We start from the raw sequence: 27,117 nt of genomic DNA on the forward strand, positions 1-27,117 counted from the left end.
TAAAAGTGATTCACTGGAAAGTAAAATGATTATGTAAATGAGCTAGTGCATATTATCGTAATTTAAGTTGAGGATGACTTAATGGAAATTATGAGTTTAACATGTAATGGATAGATTTGTGTCATGGCTGATTAAAAAAATAAATATAATTTAGATATACAGATAATTTATAGAATTAGACAGGATAAAAAAAAATCCTTCAAGAAACCCAATTTTAGAATTAAATAATCAGTAACAAAGATTTTTTTCAAATCCTGTATAATTCTATAAATCATCTATATATCTAAATTATATCTATTTATATACAAACAAACAATATAAACAACAGTTAAGTATTTAATGTATTTGAAGTTTGGATTTTTTGAAAATGGACTTATGTCCGAAACATGCCACTTCTTTTAAAAATATAATATTCAGGGTGCTCAGTTGTACTTATTTACTACTATAATTTTATATATCAGCAGCCATATTACGTGAACACCTAAACTAATATATATATATATACTAAGTATTTAAGTAAATAAGTACAACTGAGCACCCTGAATATTATATTTTATAAAAAGAAGTGACATGTTTCGGACATAAGTCCATTTTCAAACTTCAAAATACATTAAACACTTGTATATATAACTCATATAAAATACATATATATAACTCGAGCAAAAATGATTTGATTTTGATTAAATTCTGTATAAACGTGTAAACCTACATTTATTCGAACGAGTTCGCGACCATCATGATCCGACCATGAGAACGGGGGTTTATAATAGGGGATTTTATGGGGTAAAAGTTAGTTTTGTATAATTTTTGACCCTAAAAACATAAAACTTAACATTTTATTTCAAAACCATTTTGTAGAGCTTAAAAAACCAATAATTTAGTATATTGAAGCGTTACTATGCACCTAATGATTTTAAAGAAAATTAAAAAAAAATTAATTTAATATTCCTATGTTATTCTTATGGAGAATAATAAGTAAACGGTTGCAATTTGCTTTTTTATGAGCATATTTTGATCACATGTGGAAAATGCATTTATTTCATAATAAACTATTAACATTTTACAAAAAAATTTTCCCCCTCCTTGTTGGAGCAAACCTAGAGTACTTGTTAAAATAATGCTATTTAAAACAAGTGATATTTTTAAGGAGACATTTTACTGTAAATCCAATTAGGCAAATGGAAATTCGTTTAGTCTGCAGTTTTGTTTTGGCGGGGGTATTATTTATAAGGGACATATTTAAAAAATAAGTATGATTTGTTACTGTATACAGTTTAACAAAACTTGTATTGTTTAGTGAGAATAGTTAAACAGTGAACCTGAGTTAGGAGTAGACTCAAACATCATGTTTAACAGTTCCAATTTATAAATGGTTTCAAACGGAAACTGTCAGATGTTGTTTGTCGTAGTTTTGATGCAGTTGTGGCTACCTAAATTTTTAGACTACCACATGTTTGCTAGGGGGATATTAAGGCTAAACATCCCTGAAAAAGTTGTGTTTCTGGCCCGATAGATAGCAGCACCTCTGCGGCAAATTTGTACCACTTATAATTTCCGTATTTATAATCAGATTTTTGTTTTGTAAACGGTTTTGTAATTGATATGAATAAGACATTCACGCTATTTTGCTAATGTTTTTTTTTAAATTTATTTACAAAAAAGTTTTATAAAGATTTTTTTGCTGTAACTATTTTTTTTAATCGCAGGTAGTCATTTTGTAAAGAGAAATTTTAAAAGAATTTTTCCGTTTTCAGATATTAATTCGGCCAAATGGTTGTATCGGAATCGTTTTTTAAAGAAATTATCATTATTTCTCTCGCGCTCCGGTCCCCTCCCCCCTTCCCCCGCATAGCGCAGCTCCAGTGCCCAGCCGCTCTGCCCGGCCCTGCAACGCGACTGAAGCTTCGTCATCTCACACACACCTCGCATTCATACTCTGACCGTACACACTTACTAGACTGGGCTCCTGATTTTAACAGATACTAGTTTATGATTTAAAAACAAGTATTTTCTGTAAGTTGGAAAGAGACATCTATTCAAATAAAATTAAAGTATTATCTGTACATTGCTTAGAATCATGGAGTTTTTGGTTATTTTTACGTTTCATAGCCTAAGAAAGCCTATGATTAAAGCCTATCAGTAATATATACAAATTGAATACTTGTGTCAGCAATAATAGTAATCATAAATGTTATTTCTTTAACTGAGAATGCTCATTCCGATGACTAAAATAGCGAGCTGTGTTAGCGCTAAAACAGCATTGCGAGAGTTGGCGCAAAACACTCTCGCACTCTAATTTTTACGTTTTCTTTATGGACTCCAAAATAATAGCTTATGCTATGAAAATGATAAAACATTAGTGAAATATTTTTTTAGCAAACCATCATGAATTTTTAGAGAGAAATAACTACAGTATAGTAGGCCTACTTACGACCAATTCAAACTGTCCTTCTAATTAAACTGTATTATAGGTGTTAATCCGTTGGCAAATATAAAAATAAATAAATACACAGGCCACAAATTATGTAACATGTAACGTTAACAACGTAAAGCTTTAAAAACTCACTATATGGTTTTCTCAAAAAAACTTTCCCTTGATGTTGTGCAGTTCAGAAGTTATTAATCTCCCTTGGTTTTACATGTTTTAAGTTTTCGAAAATCAAAGTTATTTTCCATTAATAGTATTATTTGTAAGCAACTTTTAATGTTAACATATTAATGACAGTTTGAAGAAACCACCGTTATCCAAACAAAGGTTTCTTAAGATTACGTAATCTCTAAACGATAATCGGTACATATATCTAGCAAACATTCGGAGGAAATGTGACAAAAAACGCACAAATCAGGGGTTTCGGACGTTAGTAATTTTACTTCCTAAATAGGAAAAGTACCGATATCGTTGTCGAAATGTAAGTAAGTAGACACCAAAAATGGCAGCCAGTGTGTTATATATCCCAACAATCTATCTTTTACTTTAATATTATGGCCTACCAGAAATATTGGTTAGTGATAATGCTACAATTTTTAAATCAGCCGAGTTTCAAGCATTCTGCAAACGCCAAGGAATAAGACAACGATTCATTGCACCAGGAAACCCCTCTACAAATGGCCAAGCGGAAAGATTTTGCCAAACACTCAAGACAAAACTGAGGTGCATGCAGTTTGAACCGTTCACTCTCTATGAAAAACTATGTGCACTATTATTTCGGTACCGAGCTACACCACTAAGTACTGGTGAATCCCCAGCACAATTAATGTTTGGCAGGAACTTGAGAACAAAGCTAGATCTCTTAAGGCCCAGTGAAGATGACAAAAATGAGGCTCAACAACCATTATTTAACAAGCATTACAATATTGGCGAGAGAGTACAGTCAAGAAATTATGCAGGCTAAAATCTGTGGAAATTTGGAACTGTGGTGGAAAGACTAGGGCGACTTCACTACCTTGTAGAACTGGATGAAGGGTATGTAATCAAACGGCACTTCAATCAACTTCGAGCTTGTGAAGTGCCAAAAGATTCTGCTTCTTACAAAAGCCCTCTACTTAGCTCATTGCCCCAAACAAAGCAGGGAAGTCCAAACAGACGATGTGACCAAATAGCTAAAGTACCTCCTAAGCAAACACATCGAACTTTCATATTCCGAGACACCAATCAAAGTTTCACAAGACAACCACCATTCGTGGGAAAATCAAGATACGGTATGTTAAGTAAATTGATAGGCGATTCAGAAAGTTCACATGATACTGAAAATTTCGTAAGTAGCACTTCAAGCGGGGAAGGTACTGCAGTCTCTGGAACATCGAGTCCTACAGTGAACTTTATGCTTAATACTGAAACAAAAAGTCCTATACATAACGAGGAAGTATGAAGTGCAAGCAGCCAGCAAGAGGCCCAGGACCGAGTACAAGCAGCCAACAAGAGGCCCAGGAGTCGAGTACCAGCAGCCAACAAGAGGCCCAGGAGCCGAGTACCAGCAGACAACAAGAGGCCCAGGAGTCAGCAGACAACAGAACGCCGCATACTCACAACTAGATGCCCCCAAGATTCGCCGATCAACGAGAATCAGGAAACCCATCAAAAGGATGGATTTGTAAATGAGTTTTCTCTCAAATAAGTGGGGAGGAATTGTTATATATTAAAACTCTCTCATTTAATTTTAATATTTATCATATGACTGATTTAATTTCATATTGTAAATAATTCAATGTTTACTTTTCATTATTAAGAAATAAACATGATTCAATAGTTGTGTTCATATATTTTGTACAAATTTATACTTAATAATTTAAATGGTTATATATCCCAAAAATCTATCTTTTATTTTAATATTAATCATATGACTGGAATAATTTCACATTGTAAATAATTCAATGTTTATCTTTCATTATTAAGAAATAAACATGTATCAAGAGTTGTGTTCATATATTTTGTATAATCAAGAGTTGTGTTCATATATTTTGTATAATCTATCTATATATTAATAGGCAAGCATGTTTCTTTAAAACCTTTTTTCTCAGCTCGTGTGCATCGTAGGGAAAATCTACGCATACCGTTAGAAAGCTATTTTCCTGTAGGTGTGCAGAATCCCTTTATAAATTTAAATAGGCTCAAAGATAAGCGCAAAAAATGAGTTTAAAAATTTGAAAAAATTTACATGGATCTTATGCGTTGCCATGCTGGTGACGAAATAACAACGAAATATAAACAGAAAATCAAAACAAATGGAAGAAACTCCAATCACATGTTTTATTTACAGTGTGGGGTGAAACATTAACATAAGTGAGTACATTACATATTTTTGGTCGAGTTTCGACCACTGGACATTACTCGTTTGTATTTAATACAGTGGCACATTGGAAAAGTGAGTTTAGCTACATCTGTAAGTTAAACCTCTGTTACGATCACAGCGAAATCAGAAAGATCTTCCAAGATCGCAGCAACATCCACGATCACCCACTGCAGTTCTGATTTTTTACTTTGCACTTTACACAACTGTCTTTGAAGCGCCGGTCAATGAGTGGAAACCTGTTTTGTAAGCTATTGGCGACGATGATAGCCAATACATAAGTAAGTGTAAGTTTCCCAGCACTAATATACAGCACTGATTCACAGTATTTTCCCCGGTTATCAAAACTCAAGAACAATCGTTGCACTTGCGAATAATTAAACCGGTTAAGTAAGGCACAACCAAGGCCGCACAACGTTTTTAATCTAACTTGGTTTGGATGTGCTAACAAAACTTGATCGGAAATGGTTGCGGTATTTGTAAACAACTTTTAATGTAAACATATCAGTGACAGCTAGAAGTGAGAACTAATTCAAACAGCTGATCGTTATTTCATAAAATGTAATAGTAAACCTTGGGAGAAAATTTGACAAAATTCGAACAAAATTGGGGTTTTGATGGTTTGTTATTTTGTTTTCAAAGAAGCGAGACCATGTTTTTATAGCCAAAGACACTCTCACCAATCCAGTAAATACGGAAGAATTAATAGAACCTTGATCGGAACTTTAGTTTTCTAGGAGTAGGCCGCGCAAAATTACATTTTGGCACAGAATAGACAAACAGACAGACAGAAATTGAGATTCGTTTCGGCTTTCTTATGTTATGAAACGTAAAAATAACCAAAACCTGCATGATTCTAAGCAATGTACAGACAAAACTGTAATTTTATTTATATAGATTTATATATTTGCCAACGGATTTACACCAATTTTACAGTTTGATTAAGCCTAAATGCGATTATCATAAAATTAAAAATTTTATGACACTATCAAAACTTTTAAATAATTATTTTGTTTGCAATTTGTTTTGGTTAAAGCGTAGCAAAACCCCTAATTCAATTCTGTATTTGTTCGTGTATGGAAGTGCGGGAAACCGTCATCCACCGGTGTTCTACAAGCAACACCCCAGCCGTCTTGTGGGAGGGGAGGGGTAGCAAATGTAAGTGTGACCTTGGAATGAGTCACAGCGGCCATGTCCTGCACTTGCTTCATGTCTCTCTCGCGTTTGTTATAATTACTGTAAATGTTTAAACAACGATACCGACTGAACCAGCCAAGCGATTTTAAAAATTTAAAAAGTAAAATTAATTAAAAATGATTGTCTTTAAAATGACTACCCGCAATTTTCATTTTTTTATTTAGAAACACAATTATTTAACTATAATTTTTTTAACCAGCAATTTAATTCAAATTTATCTTCAATGGCGTGAATTGTTATCTTATCCCGTTCACAAATCAGTTTTCAAAATGAAAATCGGATGAAAATTCCATCAATAAACACCAACACAAAATGACTCCATTTTGGTGCTGCGACGTGGTGGCAGAATTTGGAACTAAACCTGGGATGTTTAGCATGAGAAATACAATTTTGAAAACAATAATTTATTTTTTTAAATTATATTTAATTAAATATGCCAAACAAAAATTTACATATAAATATAACTAGAAGGAAGATGAGATTTATGTATAAATCAGATAGCAAGGAAATGGAAATAGATCAAGTTAAAAATACTTATGCAAGAATTAAGGATTAAAAAATAGCATGTAGCGTTAAAATCAGCCAAATTTCGTACGATTAAATGAAACAAAAAAGTAACGTTTCTCAGTCAATTTTAACAACATGAGTCAAAACAGTTACATCATCGAAGGATTAAAATTTAATTATAGTAAATTATTTATAATTGTAGACCTATACATTGTTTTAAAAGTTCTTTTAGTTTTTGTTGGCTTTATTTTGGACAACGCTATACAGTATTATTTGCGTCAATACTTATAGCTAAGCCTCGTAAAAAGAGGCATTTAAAACTAGCTAATTTCACCACAGATGCCCAAGTAAAAAGTGTCATTAGCATTTCTGCCCTCGCTTACTGTTATGCAAACTCGAGAAAATCCCCCTGGTTACTTTTCAGCCACCCAGTTTAATCTAATTAGTTTAGAACTTTGAAAGCATGTAAGGTAGAGCCCCTAGGGAACTCTTTAATGTTAATTGCTTTCAACAAATCCACACACCCTAAGCTTAATTTTTATGTGCCACATTCCTATTTTTATCTTTGGTTAATGCCCATAAATGATAACTATAAATGTGACCTTATTACTTTATCATAAAATTGGTTTGAGTTCACCGAAGAGAATTCTATAATCGATAGGCTCAAGTTATATACTATATTAATGGCTGTAAAGACAGAGTCGTATATGGGCCATTGTAAAGATTAGTCGGAATATAAGCTTTATCGTACGTCGTTGACTCACAAATATGGCCATCTCGGTCCATAAACCTCATCTGCTCGTCCTGAACAAAACAATATCTCTATCTCTACGGTGGCTTAGTGCATTTGTTGGGTCAGATAGACTACGATAATAGCTTCTTCTATGTTGTATCCTACTAATATTATAAATGTAGTATGGATATTTGTGTGTAACTCTGAGGTCCCATCACGTAACCGATTGACCTGGAATTTTGCAGAGAGGTACTTGATAGTCTTGAGAAAAACATAGACATATTGAAGTTGTAAAAATCCTGTAGGGCTATGCTCTACGGGGGTTCAAGGCTTCCATGTTATTCTTATGAGTATTTATTCATCACTTATATTAATACGTGAGGGCTGTTTTTGTGAACAAAACTCCTCCGTTATTTCTGGACCGATTTTAATGTTTGAGATGTCTACATGTTTGCTCCAATTCGTAGTTTTTCAATGTTATTTTTCAGAAATGAATGGGGTGCCTCTAAAGTACGTACTGTATTTTCTTCCATAATATTAACATGGGAAAAAGTTGGAAGCAAGACGTATATATGATGTTTGATTATTAGCGAATTTCCCAATAGGGATAAGCTATTACCGTAGTACTCATGGTAAGACCTGAACCCGGGACCGATTTACTTTTTCATTTTGAGGTCCCTAGAGGCCAAAAACACCATCTGTCCAAATTCATATATATATGTCCGTTAGCACGATAACTCGAGCAAAAATGATTCAATTTTGATGAAATTTTGTACAAACGTGTAAACGTACATTTATTCGAACGAGTTCGCGGACCAGCATGATCGGACTATGGGAACTGGGGTTTATGGGGGGTAAAAATAGGTTTTTCTTTCCAAACCATTTTGTAGAGCTTAAAAAACAAATAATTTAGGTTACTGAAGCGTTATTATGCGCCTAATGGTTACGGAGAAAATTCCAAAAAATTGTAAATTTAAAATTCTCATGTTATTCTTTTGGAGAACTAGCTGGCCCGACAGACGTCGTCCTGTCCTATGTGGTTTTATGTCAAATGCTCGTTCATTTTCAAGATGAGCTCGTTCGCATGGCTCAATCACGTCCTGGTCGAAGTTCGTTCTTTACGCTCACTCACCTTTAGGTTAGAGCTCGTTCGCTGCGCTCACTTGCCTTCAGGTTAGCTCGTTCGCTACGCTAACTCGCCTCCAGGTTTAAGTTCGTCCGCTACGCACACTCACCTTTTGGTTGCAAATTAGCAATTTTCATAAATTAAAAAAAATAATAGTGCTGCACCCTGTTGGTAAACCTATCAGCTTTGTAATAGCAGACCGATAGAAAAATTGATTCTCATTCTCACAGTTTGTCAAGTCATCATTGTGAACGGGTGTTAAACAATTAAAATTGATAGAGGTAAATACTAATAATTATTACAATTTTAAATGCTTATAAATAAATATACAATTAAATAAATAGACAATTAACTGTAGATATTTTAACAGAAAAAATTATGATTATAACAAATAAATTTTTTACGAATTAAACACTATGAGGATTAGTTAAACAAAACAAGAAAACTAGAAACGTTTACATACACTAATATTGTTTAATTTTGTAGTAAATTTCCCTATATTCGCATACGCTGCAACACAGCGTCCCAATTGTACCACGGCCCCCTGTCGCGGCCTTCGAAGTGGCAACTTCACAAGTAGGGTTGTAACACGGCCACCTTGAACTCCAGGCCGTGGCCTGGTAGAATTGCCAACGTTGCAAGTAAGAAGTAATGGTTAATTGTTTAGTGTCAGACGTCGCACAAGATAACATATGGCAGACAGGTGACATCAGCTGATTAATTCGCACTTTATTGATTTAAATTTAAGAACACAAATTTATTAAAAACTAGCAGAGTACCCGTCCTTCGTACGGGGGTATCGAGTTTAGGGGTGACATCACAGGGGTGATCGTACAGGTGACAACACTCATATGGAAAACTACAGACCCATATCAGTATTACCAACACTATCCAAATATCTTGAGAAGGTTATCTACATTCGAATTATGGAACATTTAAGCTAGAAATACTCTCACAACAACAACACGGCTTTAGGAAGAATAAGTCCATAAACACCGCCCTCAACAAACTTTGCGAAACAATCACCTCCTTCTGGGAAGACAAACAACATGCCTCTGCAATTTTTTTAGATTTGCAAAAAGCTTTTGACAGTTTGGACCGAAATATCTATCTATATATTAATAGGCAAGCATGTTTCTTTAAAACCTTTTTTCTCAGCTCGTGTTCATCGTAGGGAAAATCTACGCATACCGTTAGAAAACTATTTTCCTGTAGGTGTGCAGAATCCCTTTATAAATTTAAATAGGCTCAAAGATAAGCACAAAAAATGAGTTAAAAAATTTGAAAATATTAACATGGATCTTATGCGTTGCCATGCTGGTAACGAAATAACAACGAAATATAAACAGAAAACCAAAACAAATGGGAGAAACTTAAATCACATGTTTTATTTACAGTGTGGGGTGAAAATAAATAAGTGAGTACATTACGTATTTTTGGTCGAGTTTCGACCACTAGACGACCTCTCGTACTAATAAATAAGCTAGTTGCCAGATAACTGCCCCATGGACAACTACCCCCTAGCAGGTTCCTACGTCATGAACTGTTCTTAACTAGAGAGAGAGAGAGGGAGAGAGAGATCTTTATTTACAAATCGTTAAGATTGAAAATTGCGTCAAATATACAGAAACTTCTTTCGAGAGTGTCTTTTAGAATAATTGATCTACAGAGCTTGCCAGTCCAAGAACTCTCCAACGCCGTAGAAACAGAAAGGATGGTAGTGCAGCCAATCCCGGAGTACTGTCTTCAGCTTCTCAGGAGTGGAACTCTTGATTTCAGCTGGCAGATGATTGAAAAATTTGGCTCCGATGTAAGAAGGCTTACATCGGTAGGCTTGTTAATGCTATCGAACATCACATAGTCAAATTGTTTAGTTGAACTAGCCGTTAAGATTCTTTCATTCAATTTAAATATGAGTGCTCATAAGGTTAACATGGGAAACTCCAGAGCTACTGGGGCAGAGCCCTTTTGAAGGATCTGCACCAAACTTCACACAAACCATCCTTGAATAATGCTTAACGATGCCTCAAAGTTTCATTACAATCTGTCGAGCGGTTTCGGAGTCTATAAAGGACAAACAAAAAAACAAACATAGATAGATAAGCCAACTGTTGTAGTTTGCTTGTTTATGAACAAATTTTAACAATCGTTAAACTAATTCTATTTAAATAGGGAATAAATGTGATATTTTTAAGGAGACATTTTAGTGTAAATCCAATCAAGCAAATGGAAATTCGCTAAGTCTGCAGGTGTGCTGCGGCGGGGGTATTTTAATTTATGACGTATATTTACATTCATGTAAGATAGTAAATTATAACTCTTGAAACGTATAATATCACAAAAATGTTTTTTTGTTTTTACTGAAAAAAAAACTTTAATAAATAATGCCATGAGTCCAAAGAGTACATAGGGAAAACAGGCAGAGACGGGGTTGATGCGAGATTCGATGCGTATAAGACGTGATGCAGAAGAGAGAAGACCTGGCTTGACAAACCGAAATCCTACATTGCATTGTCTGGGGCCTATGGATCAGATATGCAGAAATTGCAATGCTCTGTATTTTCGACCAGAGAGGAGAACTAGGGGCGAATAGGTGGGTAAAACCTAATGGTAAGATGGAAAACATTTTAGAAACTGTAAGAGCATATTCTTCAAATATATGTGATTATATCGTCATTATGGGGGGGGGACAAATAATATTGTAAACGAACGCTGCAGCTTAGATTTTGTCTTAGACTTGGAAACTACTCTTGGGAAAATGTCTAGTCAGAAAGTTATCCTCGTCGGTCTTCCTGCTAGACACGACAACCCCTCCCTCAATACATCTGTGAATAAAGTAAACTCTGATCTTCTTAGTCTTTCATCTAAATACAATAACGTCACTTTTCTGTCCTTAAGTTCCATCCCTCGTTTTGCACTCACCAGACAAGGGCTACATCTGAATTTTAAGGGCAAACATATATTGTATTCCTCAAAGGTCAAACGAAGTGATTAAGACTACTCCCACACCTGCCTCATCAAGGAGAACACGGGTGTACATTTTGACACTGGACTATTGGGTACATTTACTAATTTTGTAGAAATTAAATATTTATTACTTTAATTTACATTCGTACATATTGCAATTTAAAAAATTGATAAAGCCTGGGCAATTTGATATATTCTACCAAAAACGAAAAATGAATTGAGAGGGTACTGTATTTCTTGAGCAATCATTGAAACAAACGATTTTTTAACCATGGAAACATAGGAAAGTCATAGAATGCAATATAATTTCGTAATTTATAATACGTAAGTATAATTTCGTATTAATTTATATAATTTGTTTGAACTAACAGCTGGATGAATATAAAAACATTCTATAAAACTATGGGGTTATTTTATTTAGTCTATGGTTTTGCCATTGGTTATAGTTTAAAGTCTACTTGCAGTATCCTAGGTCTATGATAACATTGTGTGTAATCCATGCCACCCATCTGTTTATCTCTGAATAAAACCCGCCAGAGGTTGTGGTAGGATTTTAAAATCGTTATTCCTGATCATACTTGATACCACATCCAGTCGGATAGCAACCATAGCCCAGACCCATTCCTACTGTAACCAAAATTAGCGATATTAGTAATCACAAACAGTTATACCACACTGGATGCTACAGAAACATTAATTTAACCACAAACCACATCCAGTCGGATAGCAACCACAGTCCAGACACATTCTTACTGTAACCAACATTAGCAATATTAGTAATCACAAACAGTTATACCAAACTGGATGCTACAGAAACATTAATCTAACCACAAACCACATCCAGTCGGATAGCAACCACAGTCCAGACACATTCTTACTGTAACCAACATTAGCGATATTAGTAATCACAAACAGTTATACCAAACTGGATGCTACAGAAACATTAATTTAACCACAAACCACATCCAGTCGGATAGCAACCACAGTCCAGACACATTCCTACTGTAACCAACATTAGAGATATTATTAATCACAAACAGTTATACCACACTGGATGCTACAGAAACATTAATTTAACCACAAACCACATCCAGTCAGATAGCAACAACAGTCCAGACACATTCTTACTGTAACCAACATTAGCAATATTAGTAATCATAAACAATTATACCAAACTGGATGCTACAGAAACATAATTTAACCACAAACCACATCCAGTCGGATAGCAACCACAGTCCAGACACATTCTTACTGTAACCAACATTAGCAATATTAGTAATCACAAACAGTTATACCAAACTGGATGCTACAGAAACATTAATCTAACCACAAACCACATCCAGTCGGATAGCAACCACAGTCCAGACACATTCTTACTGTAACCAACATTAGCGATATTAGTAATCACAAACAGTTATACCAAACTGGATGCTACAGAAACATTAATTTAACCACAAACCACATCCAGTCGGATAGCAACCACAGTCCAGACACATTCCTACTGTAACCAACATTAGAGATATTATTAATCACAAACAGTTATACCACACTGGATGCTACAGAAACATTAATTTAACCACAAACCACATCCAGTCAGATAGCAACAACAGTCCAGACACATTCTTACTGTAACCAACATTAGCGATATTAGTAATCATAAACAATTATACCAAACTGGATGCTACAGAAACATAATTTAACCACAAACCACATCCAGTCGGATAGCAACCACAGTCCAGACACATTCTTACTGTAACCAACATTAGCGATATTAGTAATCACAAACAGTTATGCCACACTGGATGCTACAGAAACTTTAATTTAACCACAAACCACATCCAGTCGGATAGCAACCACAGCCCAGACCCATTCTTACTGTAACCAACATTAGCGATATTAGTAATCACAAACAGTTATACCATACTAGATGCTACAGAAACATTAATTTAACCACAAACCACATCCAGTCGGATAGCAACCACAGTCCAGACACATTCTTACTGTAACCAACATTAGCGATATTAGTAATCACAAACAATTATACCAAACTGGATGCTACAGAAACATTAATTTAACCACAAACCACATCAAGTCGGATAGCAACCACAGCCCAGACCCATTCTTACTGTAACCAACATTAGCGATATTAGTAACCACAAACAGTTAAGCCACACTGGATGCTACAGAAACTTTAGTTTAACCACAAACCACATCAAGTCGGATAGCAACCACAGCCCAGACCCATTCTTACTGTAACCAACATTAGCGATATTAGTAATCACAAACAATTATACCAAACTGGATGCTACAGAAACATTAATTTAACCACAAACCACATCCAGTCGGATAGCAACCACAGTCCAGACACATTCCTACTGTAACCAACATTAGCGATATTATTAATCACAAACAGTTATACCACACTGGATGCTACAGAAACATTAATTTAACCACAAACCACATCCAGTCAGATAGCAACCTCAGTCCAGACACATTCTTACTGTAACCAACATTAGCAATATTAGTAATCATAAACAATTATACCAAACTGGATGCTACAGAAACATTAATTTAACCAAAAACCACATCCAGTCGGATAGCAACCACAGTCCAGACACATTCTTACTGTAACCAACATTAGCGATATTAGTAATCACAAACAGTTAGACCACACTGGATGCTACAGAAACATTAATTTAACCACAAACCACATCCAGTCAGATAGCAACCACAGTCCAGACACATTCTTACTGTAACCAACATTAGCAATATTAGTAATCATAAACAATTATACCAAACTGGATGCTACAGAAACATTAATTTAACCACAAACCACATCCAGTCGGATAGCAACCACAGTCCAGACACATTCTTACTGTAACCAACATTAGCGATATTAGTAATCACAAACAGTTATGCCACACTGGATGCTACAGAAACTTTAATTTAACCACAAACCACATCCAGTCGGATAGCAACCACAGCCCAGACCCATTCTTACTGTAACCAACATTAGCGATATTAGTAATCACAAACAGTTATACCATACTAGATGCTACAGAAACATTAATTTAACCACAAACCACATCCAGTCGGATAGCAACCACAGTCCAAACACATTCTTACTGTAACCAACATTAGCGATATTAGTAATCACAAACAATTATACCAAACTGGATGCTACAGAAACATTAATTTAACCACAAACCACATCCAGTCGTATAGCAACTACAGTCCAGACACATTCCTACTGTAACCAACATTAGCGATATTATTAATCACAAACAGTTATACCACACTGGATGCTACAGAAACATTAATTTAACCACAAACCACATCCAGTCAGATAGCAACCACAGTCCAGACACATTCTTACTGTAACCAACATTAGCAATATTAGTAATCATAAACAATTATACCAAACTGGATGCTACAGAAACATTAATTTAACCACAAACCACATCCAGTCGGATAGCAACCACAGTCCAGACACATTCTTACTGTAACCAACATTAGCGATATTAGTAATCACAAACAGTTATGGCACACTGGATGCTACAGAAACTTTAATTTAACCACAAACCACATCCAGTCGGATAGCAACCACAGCCCAGACCCATTCTTACTGTAACCAACATTAGCGATATTAGTAATCACAAACAGTTATACCATACTAGATGCTACAGAAACATTAATTTAACCACAAACCACATCCAGTCGGATAGCAACCACAGCCCAGACCCATTCTTACTGTAACCAACATTAGCGATATTAGTAATCACAAACAGTTATACCATACTAGATGCTACAGAAACATTAATTTAACCACAAACCACATCCAGTCGGATAGCAACCACAGTCCAGACACATTCTTACTGTAACCAACATTAGCAATATTAGTAATCATAAACAATTATACCAAACTGGATGCTACAGAAACATTAATTTAACCACAAACCACATCCAGTCGGATAGCAACCACAGTCCAGACACATTCTTACTGTAACCAACATTAGCGATATTAGTAATCACAAACAGTTATGCCACACTGGATGCTACAGAAACTTTAATTTAACCACAAACCACATCCAGTCGGATAGCAACCACAGCCCAGACCCATTCTTACTGTAACCAACATTAGCGATATTAGTAATCACAAACAGTTATACCATACTAGATGCTACAGAAACATTAATTTAACCACAAACCACATCCAGTCGGATAGCAACCACAGTCCAAACACATTCTTACTGTAACCAACATTAGCGATATTAGTAATCACAAACAATTATACCAAACTGGATGCTACAGAAACATTAATTTAACCACAAACCACATCCAGTCGGATAGCAACTACAGTCCAGACACATTCCTACTGTAACCAACATTAGCGATATTATTAATCACAAACAGTTATACCACACTGGATGCTACAGAAACATTAATTTAACCACAAACCACATCCAGTCAGATAGCAACCACAGTCCAGACACATTCTTACTGTAACCAACATTAGCAATATTAGTAATCATAAACAATTATACCAAACTGGATGCTACAGAAACATTAATTTAACCACAAACCACATCCAGTCGGATAGCAACCACAGTCCAGACACATTCTTACTGTAACCAACATTAGCGATATTAGTAATCACAAATAGTTATGGCACACTGGATGCTACAGAAACTTTAATTTAACCACAAACCACATCCAGTCGGATAACAGTCTAGACACATTCCTACTGTAACCAACATGAGCGATATTAGTAATCACAAACAGTAATACCACACTGGATGCTACAGACACATTAATTTAACTACAAACCACATCCAGTCGGATAGCAACCACAGTCCAGACACATTCTTACTGTAACCAACATTAGCGATATTAGTAATCACAAACAATTATACCACACTGGATGCTACAGAAACATTAATTTAACCACAAACCACATCCAGTCGGATAACAGTCTAGACACATTCCTACTGTAACCAACATTAGCGATATTAGTAATCACAAACAGTTATACCACACTGGATGCTACAGAAACATTAATTTAACCACAAACCACATCCAGTCGGATAGTAACCACAGCCCAGACCCATTCTTACTGTAACCAACATTAGCGATATTAGTAATCACAAACAATTATACCACACTGGATGCTACAGAAACATTAATTTAACCACAAACCACATCCAGTCGGATAACAGTCTAGACACATTCCTACTGTAACCAACATTAGCGATATTAGTAATCACAAACAGTTATACCACACTGGATGCTACAGAAACATTAATTTAACCACAAACCACATCCAGTCGGATAGCAACCACAGTCCAGACACATTCTTACTGTAACCAACATTAGCGATATTAGTAATCACAAACAGTTATACCACACTAGATGCTTCAGAAACATTAATTTAACCACAAACCACATCCAGTCAGATAACAACCACAGTCCAGACACATTCCTACTGGAACCAACATTAGCGATATTAGTAATCACAAACAGTTATACCACACTGGATGCTACAGAAACATTAATTTAACCACAAACCACATCCAGTCAGATAGCAACCACAGTCCAGACACATTCTTACTGTAACCAACATTAGCGATATTAGTAATCACAAACAATTATACCAAACTGGATGCTACAGAAACATTAATTTAACCACAAACCACATCCAGTCGGATAACAACCACAGTCCAGACACATTCCTACTGGAACCAACATTAGCGATATTAGTAATCACAAACAGTTATACCAAACTGTTAGTTTTAGGTACACATGGTTTAAAAACTGTAATACATGTGAGACTTAAAATTTTGCATGCATCAGCCTGGGTTCCTGGGTACTTAATGAGTACTTAAACCAAACTTTTTGTGAATTTTAGGCCAAAACACCCTCCGTTCAAATTTATATATGTATATATATATATATTTAAATTTGTGTCCGTTAGCGCGATAACTCGAAAAAAAATGATAGAAACGTGTAATTCTACATTTATTTGAATTAGTTCGCGAACTAGCATGATCAGACTATGGGAACGGGGGTTTATGGGGGATTTTATAGTGTAAAAATAGTTTTTTCCCATTTTGACTAGGAAAAACATAAAATTTTTTAATTTTTACTATACCATTTTGTAGAGCTTAAAAAAGGGTACTTTCTTGTTATCTGGTTATATTTAACCACAAACCACATCCAGTCGGATAACAGTCTAGACACATTCCTACTGTAACCAACATGAGCGATATTAGTAATCACAAACAGTAATACCACACTGGATGCTACAGACACATTAATTTAACTACAAACCACATCCAGTCGGATAGCAACCACAGTCCAGACACATTCTTACTGTAACCAACATTAGCGATATTAGTAATCACAAACAATTATACCACACTGGATGCTACAGAAACATTAATTTAACCACAAACCACATCCAGTCGGATAACAGTCTAGACACATTCCTACTGTAACCAACATTAGCGATATTAGTAATCACAAACAGTTATACCACACTGGATGCTACAGAAACATTAATTTAACCACAAACCACATCCAGTCGGATAGTAACCACAGCCCAGACCCATTCTTACTGTAACCAACATTAGCGATATTAGTAATCACAAACAATTATACCACACTGGATGCTACAGAAACATTAATTTAACCACAAACCACATCCAGTCGGATAACAGTCTAGACACATTCCTACTGTAACCAACATTAGCGATATTAGTAATCACAAACAGTTATACCACACTGGATGCTACAGAAACATTAATTTAACCACAAACCACATCCAGTCGGATAGCAACCACAGTCCAGACACATTCTTACTGTAACCAACATTAGCGATATTAGTAATCACAAACAGTTATACCACACTAGATGCTTCAGAAACATTAATTTAACCACAAACCACATCCAGTCAGATAACAACCACAGTCCAGACACATTCCTACTGGAACCAACATTAGCGATATTAGTAATCACAAACAGTTATACCACACTGGATGCTACAGAAACATTAATTTAACCACAAACCACATCCAGTCAGATAGCAACCACAGTCCAGACACATTCTTACTGTAACCAACATTAGCGATATTAGTAATCACAAACAATTATACCAAACTGGATGCTACAGAAACATTAATTTAACCACAAACCACATCCAGTCGGATAGCAACCACAGTCCAGACACATTCTTACTGTAACCAACATTAGCAATATTAGTAATCACAAACAGTTATACCAAACTGGATGCTACAGAAACATAAATCTAACCACAAACCACATCCAGTCGGATAGCAACCACAGTCCAGACACATTCTTACTGTAACCAACATTAGCAATATTAGTAATCACAAACAGTTATACCAAACTGGATGCTACAGAAACATTAATCTAACCACAAACCACATCCAGTCGGATAGCAACCACAGTCCAGACACATTCTTACTGTAACCAACATTAGCGATATTAGTAATCACAAACAGTTATACCAAACTGGATGCTACAGAAACATTAATCTAACCACAAACCACATCCAGTCGGATAGCAACCACAGTCCAGACACATTCTTACTGTAACCAACTTTAGCGATATTAGTAATCACAAACAGTTATACCACACTGGATGCTACAGAAACATTAATCTAACCACAAACCACATCCAGTCGGATAGCAACCACAGTCCAGACACATTCCAACTGTCACTAACATTAGCGATATTAGTAATCACAAACAGTAGTTTTGTCAAGACGCATAACTCTTTATATTACAAGAAAATTGAATGTAAATTAATATCATAAGTTGAACAAAAATTGTGTACACAACAAAAATAACCACGTTTACGATCAACAATATTGTTTGTGGCAGAAACATTATAGTGTAACTACAAACACCCCTATCAAATAAACTCAAAATTACGTCTAACAGTCTACAGAGAATAAAAGGTCAAAATAGGCCTACGAGTACTTAAACTCAAATAAATAAAGGATTGCTTATACAGTTTTCAATTCATTCAATACAATAAAAGATAAATCTTTTTACAACACATTCAATTTCACATGTATCATTACACTTTTGAGTGATTGGGCGTGGAGTATTATTTCAATTCCTTAATACAAAAGGCACATCAAATTGTTTTCAAACCTATTTAGTAGTAATATTTCGCATATCAAAGACTTACTTTTAGAAAACGAAATCCAATAGGCTAAGTGGATTTTCATAAGTCAGACAACTGAATTACTAATAAAATATACAAAGAGACTAATTATGTTGAGAATATAATATAAAAACTCATTAATAAGGGGAGACTGAACCTTTTATGTCTTAACAATTCAATTTTTGTTTTTCATTTCAAATAATTAATCTACGTTTCTTCCTTATTATGAAAATACATAACACTAAGAATATTAGAAAGCTTCTTATGATAACAAATAAACAAAGATAACTCAAGCGAGGTTTCGGCCACACTACTCTTACGGCTTTAAGTGTGTGCTGCAAAGCTATAAGTGTGCTTTTCCAAAAGGTTTTTTTTTTTAGTTTTAGGTACACATGGTTTAAAAACTGTAATACATGTGAGACTTAAAATTTTGCATGCATCAGCCTGGGTTCCTGGGTACTTAATGAGTACTTAAACCAAACTTTTTGTGAATTTTAGGCCAAAACACCCTCCGTTCAAATTTATATATGTATATATAAGTAGATAGTAATGTACCAATCCTAGACCAAAAAAGGAAGACTTTAATAATTTAATGAAATTTGTTGTTTTTCAATACTAATATGTTAAATTTTTGCCTCTTTTAGGCCAATTTCTAACATTTTCATATTTTTCTAGAAAAAGTATATAATTTTGATGAAATTTTCATATATTTTCCATAAAATTGACTACAAAACAAAATGTTTTTAAAAACAAGTAAAATTTTAAAATTTAATGAGTAGTTTTTATACAAATTTAACTAAAACAGTTTCTTTATCTTTGAATGTTTTAATTTCAGTAATAATTAAGTTTAAATCTTTTTTATTTAATTCTTTAACTGTTTTTTCATCAAATATATTAATAAATCTATGAGGTAAATGAACTTTACATTTTTCTAATTCAACAATAATTGTTGGTCCATATTTATCTTTAACTTTTTCAAATTTTTCTATTTTATATTTTGTATTCAATTCTAAACTTTTTATTGGTTTATATTCTTTGAATTTACATTCTCCAATATTATTAATCTCTTCTAGTAGATCCATTTATTACAAAAAATAATTATAGAAATTTTAAACAGTTAATAATTGAAATATATGAAAAGAATTTTAAATATCACACAACAGTTTGTTAGAACTGTTGTGTGATAGATGAATATTTTATTATTAAATAATATCTGATGTATCACTTATGTTATCAGAAAAACCATTATGTTGATATATTATGCATGGATCATTTAAAGTTGATAAATGTTTTAAGAATTTTAAAAAATTATCATCAAAATCTGGTTTTATATAAAAATCCATATCTAAAAGTTTAAAAATCATTGGTAATAGTTTCTTAAATGATATATTTTTTTTTGTAAAACTGAAATATGCATTAAAAATTACTGTAATATTTCTTTTATCTTCAAAATTTAATTCAAAATCAATATTGAATATTTTGTTTAAGAATTGATAGTAAAATATCCAGTTTGTATAATTTCTTTGTTTTAAGAATAATTTTATATTTTTAGGTGTTATTTCAAAACTATTGTCTAAAATACATAATGTATAGATTTCATTGATTAATTGTTGTGTACGATATGGTTGAAAATGATTAAATTCTCTTAAAATATTTATAAGATGTTTGTTCTTATTCTTTCGTCTATTAATCTTTTTTTCAGAAATAATTCTTTTACATATATTACATCCTATACAATTTTCAATAATTGTAAAGTTATTAAAATTATGACATCTATAACATACATACATTTATATATAAAATTTTTATATCTAAATGGAAGAACTTATTCAGTGTCATAAATGTAAGAAGAAAACTAAAAATATTAATCCAGAAATTGTTGAAATGAAGAATGGTTTGTTTAGAATTGCTACCAAGTGTTCAATATGTAAAACAAATAAAAGTAAAATAATTAAAAAAGAAATTAAACCAATAATAAAAAAGGAATTAAATAAAAAAGATCAAATAATTGAAGCTAAAGAAATTCATGCTCCAATAAGAAAAAAATTTCCAAAAAGAAAGATAGTTACATTAGGTATTGATGATTTATGGGCAGCTGATTTGATCATTATGAAAAGTTATGAAAAAGAAAATGATGGTTATAAATATATGTTGAATGTTATTGATACATTTTCTAAATACATAAGTCGAATGAAATATTTATGTTTTATTAATAAATGATTAAAAATGAGTTTATAAAGGTTTAATTATTAAATAAACTATTAAAAAATATGAAATTTATCAAAATTATTAAAGTTTTTTATATCATAAAAATCTTGAAGTAGATTAATTGATTAAAAAAACAAGTTTGTAAAGGTTTATTTAAGGTTTAATTATCAAATAAATTATTAAATTTATGGAATTTATTAAATATTTGACGCGTCGCAAAAATCGCGACGCGTTAATAAATGATTAAAAATGAGTTTATAAAGGTTTAATTATTAAATAAACTATTTAAAAATATGAAATTTATCAAAATTATTAAAGTTTTTTATATCATAAAAATCTTGAAGTAGATTAATTGATTAAAAAAACAAGTTTGTAAAGGTTTATTTAAGGTTTAATTATCAAATAAATTATTAAATTTATGGAATTTATTATTTAAAATTCTTTTCATATATTTCAATTATTAACTGTTTAAAATTTTTATAATTATTTTTGTAATAAATGGATCTACTAGAAGAGATTAATAATATTGGAGAATGTAAATTCAAAGAATATAAACCAATAAAAAGTTTAGAATTGAATACAAAATATAAAATAGAAAAATTTGAAAAAGTTAAAGATAAATATGGACCAACAATTATTGTTGAATTAGAAAAATGTAAAGTTCATTTACCTCATAGATTTATTAATATATTTGATGAAAAAACAATTAAAGAATTAAATAAAAAAGATTTAAACTTAATTATTACTGAAATTAAAACATTCAAAGATAAAGAAACTGTTTTAGTTAAATTTGTATAAAAACTACTCATTAAATTTTAAAATTTTACTTGTTTTTAAAAACATTTTGTTTTGTACTCAATTTTATGGAAAATATAGACATATTCATGAAAATTTCATCAAAATTATATACTTTTTCTAGAAAAATATGAAAATGTTAGAAATTGGCCTAAAAGAGGCAAAAATTTAACATATTAGTATTGAAAACAACTAATTTCATTAAATTATTAAAGTCTTCCTTTTTTGGTCTAGGATTGGTACATTACTATCTACTTATATATATATATATATATTTAAATTTGTGTCCGTTAGTGCGATAACTCGAAAAAAAAATGATAGAAACGTGTAAATCTACATTTATTTGAATTAGTTCGCGAACTAGCATGATCAGACTATGGGAACGGGGGTTTATGGGGGATTTTATAGTGTAAAAATAGTTTTTTCCCATTTTGACTAGAAAAAACATAAAATTTTTTAATTTTTACTATACCATTTTGTAGAGCTTAAAAAAGGGTACTTTCTTGTTATCTGGTACCTGTGAAAACATTCTTTCCTGTTATCTGGTACCTGCGTTTATTAATCAAACAAAAACAACAAACAATGATTACATCTGAGTTTCGGGTGGCCAGAAGTAACGAATTACTTCTAACAGTGCTTCGAAAACATCGCAATCACCGACCATCTTGCGCCACATAAACTCTGCCAAATAAGACTCTAAATGATGACGTGCAGTGCCTCGGTGCTTCTTGTTGCGCCACTTCGCTGACCCCCACATGCGTTCGACGGTCTGAGTATGTGCTCCGGACTCTGGATCGACGAAGTCGTACTTTGGTTAGGTTAGGTTAGGTTAGTTTATCAATAACATGAGTATTGTAAGTAAACGAACCTAACCTAACCTAACCAAACCTAACCTAACCAAACCTAACCTAAACGGTAGTATGTGCTCCGGACTCTAGATCGACGAAGTTGTACTTGTGGTTAAAGAATATTTTCGCAGGTACCAGATAACAGGAAAGTACCAAAAAAAGAAATAATTTTGTATATTGAAGTGTTGTTGTATGCTTAACGGTTACGGAGATAGTTAAAAAACTTAAAATTAAAAATTCCCATGTTATTCCCAATATCTCCATTATTATTTATGAACTTATTAATAAACCTACTAGGGTAGTTGGTAATAGCAAATGCTGTCTAGAACACATCTTTTTTAGATCCAAGCAAAATTTATTTTTTATAGTTTTGATATTGTCCCTTCAGGTCGTAGTGACCATGATATCTCTATATGTCATTTAGTTTTGAAACAAAGTGAACGTCAGATACCTCGAACCAACAATTTAAATAAACCTGTAGAGAATAGTCTTAAGAAAATTAATTATGAAATGTTGAAAAGTAACCTTGAATTAATTGACTGGTCTATCATATAACAAATGGATGATGTCGATAAAGTGTTTAACACGTTTTTAGATATACTGAAGGAAAACATAAATAGTTCTTTGATATCTGTATAACATGGGGATAGTTATAATGGAAAAATTTTGAAGCCATGGATGACCCCTGGTTTATGTGAAAGGCAGAGATATAGAAATAAGTTGTATAAAAATTTAAAAAAGACAGGGAGATGAGAGGTTTCAAAGTTATTTTAAAAAATACACTGATAAATTAAAGTTAGATATGCAGTTGCGAAAAGATTATTGTTACTCACGGTTGCTACTCAATAAAAATGACTCTAAAAACAATGGCGCACAATAAATGACATTCTTGGTAATAAAACTAAAAAGGGAAAAAATGAAATTGGAAAAGTTGTGTCCAACAATGATCAAAATGTCGTTCTAACTGATGCAAAAAATATTGCAGAAGAGTTCAATACTTTTTTTGTTAATGTTAATGATAAATTAAAATCGAATTTAGATCCTCCAAATGCATTTATTGAAAATCTGTTCAAAAACTCTTTTAGAGTAAGGCTCATTAGGAGCTCATTTTATTTTTATGAAACGAGTACCTCTGAAATCAAATCTATAATAAACTCTTAACACTCAAACAAATCGCCAGGGTTTGACGAAATCTCTACTTTTCTTGTAAAATATTTTGCTGACATTATTTCACCTGTTTTATCATTTTTGTTAAATGTATAAAAGGTATCTTTCCACATTCATTAAAATCTGCTGTTGTAATTTCTCTCTTTAAAAAGGGGGATATGAAAGAGTTAAATAATTACAGACCAATATCTCTTCTTAGTGTTTTTTTTCAAAAATATTAGAAAAAGCAGTGGAGAAGCGATGTTTAAGTTTTCTAAACGTTAATTTTTTTTTCAAACAAACAATTTGGTTTTTTAAAACTTTCGACTGAAGATGCCCTCTTAACTTTTTGCAAAAGTGTTTATGAAGGATTAAATAATAGATTAAATGTCGGTGGTGTATTTGTTGACATAACAAAGGCATTTGATGCAGTCGATCATGATTTGTTACTAAATGTTATGTGGTTTGCTGGCTTCAGAGGTTCAATTTGGCACTGGTTAAGAAGCTACTTAAAAAATAGAGTACAGTATGTTAAAATTAAGGATGTGTATAATTCTTTTAAGTCTATAGTTTGTGGCGTTCCACAAGGGTCTGTATTGGGTTCAATCCTCTTTTTGGTTTTTATCAATAGTCTTTGTTGTGGTCCATTTAAGGGTTCACTTACTAGTTTTGCTGATGACACAGCACTATGTTATAACTCACCTTCTCAAAATTTGTTGGAGCTATGCAGTATGATTTGGATTTGATGAAGATTTGGTTTACTTACAACAAATTAACACTAAGTAATAAAACCAAATTCATAATATCTAAGGGACAAAAATGTAAGTTTTGATCGCATTTCTTATTAATGTGTTCCCTGCTTGATGTCTGTCGCTCTTCCTTGTGATAGATGTATGTGTATAGAACGCGTAGATAATATTAAGTATTTGGGTATTTTTTATAGATAAAAACTGTAGCTGGAGTGAACATAAGTATCTTCATAAATACACGATATAAGCTATATGAACTTTCTACTACTTAAGAGATAAGTGTCCAGTAAAAGTCATGAGCATAATTTATTTTCAATTGTATACAGTAAACTTCAGTACGGTATTACTTGTTGGGGTGGAAGCTATTTTTCAAATATTAATTCATTATTCGTAGCTCAAAAGAAAGTTGTCAGAATAATAATTGGACTTAGTAGGACTGACCACACATTTTTACATTTTAAGCAATTAGATATTTTACCTTTAAGCTATTTGTATGTATATAGGGTTCTAAGGATATTTTTTATACGAGGTAGTCATACATGTGGCAATATAAATGTTTACTCCAATAGACTTAGGTTGCAAAATCGAGTTGTACTATTAAAAGCAAATAACAAAGCTTATCGTAGATTTTTTACTTTTTGTTCATTAAAATGTTATAATCTATTGCCACTCAAAGTAACCCTTTGTAAAAGTTTAGCTAAATTTTTAACAAATTTAAGAATATGGCTCTTTTCCCATGAGGACGTGGAGTTTTTGTTTTTAGCGAATTACCCATAAAGGGAATAAGCTACTCGTATTACCGTAGTACTCATGGTAAGACCTGGACCCGGGACCAATTTCATTTTTAATTTTGAGGTCGCTAGAGGCCAAAAACACCATCCGTTCAAATTCATATATATTTGCCTGATTAAATAAATCATTTTCATTCATTCATTATATATATGTGTCCGTAAGTGCGATAACTCGAGCAAAAATGGTCCGATTTTGATGAAATTTGGTACAAACGTGTAAACCTACGTTTATTTGAACGAGTTCGCGTTTCAGCAGAATCGGACCATGGGAACGGGGTTTTATGTGGTAAAAATGGGGTTTTCCCATTTTTGACCCTAAAAACAAAAAAAATTGCAATTTCTTTCCAAACCGTTTTGTAGAGTTAAAAAAAGAAATAATTTATTATATTGAAGCACTGTTGTATGTCTAACGGTCACGGAGAAAATAAAAAAATAGTGTAATTTAAAATTTCCATGTTATCCTTAAGGAGAAAATGAAAATTGTTGTAGTTTACTTGTTTATGGATATATATTGATAAAATTTGGCAAATTTAATTATGTCATCCTATAATATTGACGTATGGTCAAAAACACTTTTTACTTTTCCCGTAGCAGCAAACCTAAGCACTTGTTAAATATAATGTTATTTAAATAGGGAATAAATATGTCTTATTTATGGAAATATTTCAGTAAAAATGTAATCCGACAAGTTGAAATTCGCTTAGTCTGCAGGTTTGCTGTGGCGGGGGTATTGTAATTTTACTCAAGGTTTAAGTTTTGTTAATTAATTAGGTACCCTTATTATTTGTTTTTTTATTTAAATATTTAGCGAGTATTACAAAGCACTCAAATATGTTTTTATCAAATTGAATTAACTCTTTTATCTAATAGCCGTATTATGTTAGTTAGGGAGTGGCTGCTTGATTGAGATGGTATCTCAACGCGATAAATTTCATAAGATACCTAAACACATATTTTTTTCTTATTTGTTTGAATTGCATTTTTGTTTTGTTATAGGAAATGACTTTATTTAGTTTTAGTTCTAAAATGTATATGTTAATTTAGAAATACTTTGTAATATTTTGTATTTGTAA

The sequence above is a fragment of the Macrosteles quadrilineatus genome, unplaced genomic scaffold (assembly GCF_028750875.1).
Source record: "Macrosteles quadrilineatus isolate MER2022 unplaced genomic scaffold, UCM_ALF_1.0 Scaffold_1__1_contigs__length_201487025, whole genome shotgun sequence".
In the NCBI taxonomy this organism is placed as follows: domain Eukaryota; kingdom Metazoa; phylum Arthropoda; class Insecta; order Hemiptera; family Cicadellidae; genus Macrosteles; species Macrosteles quadrilineatus.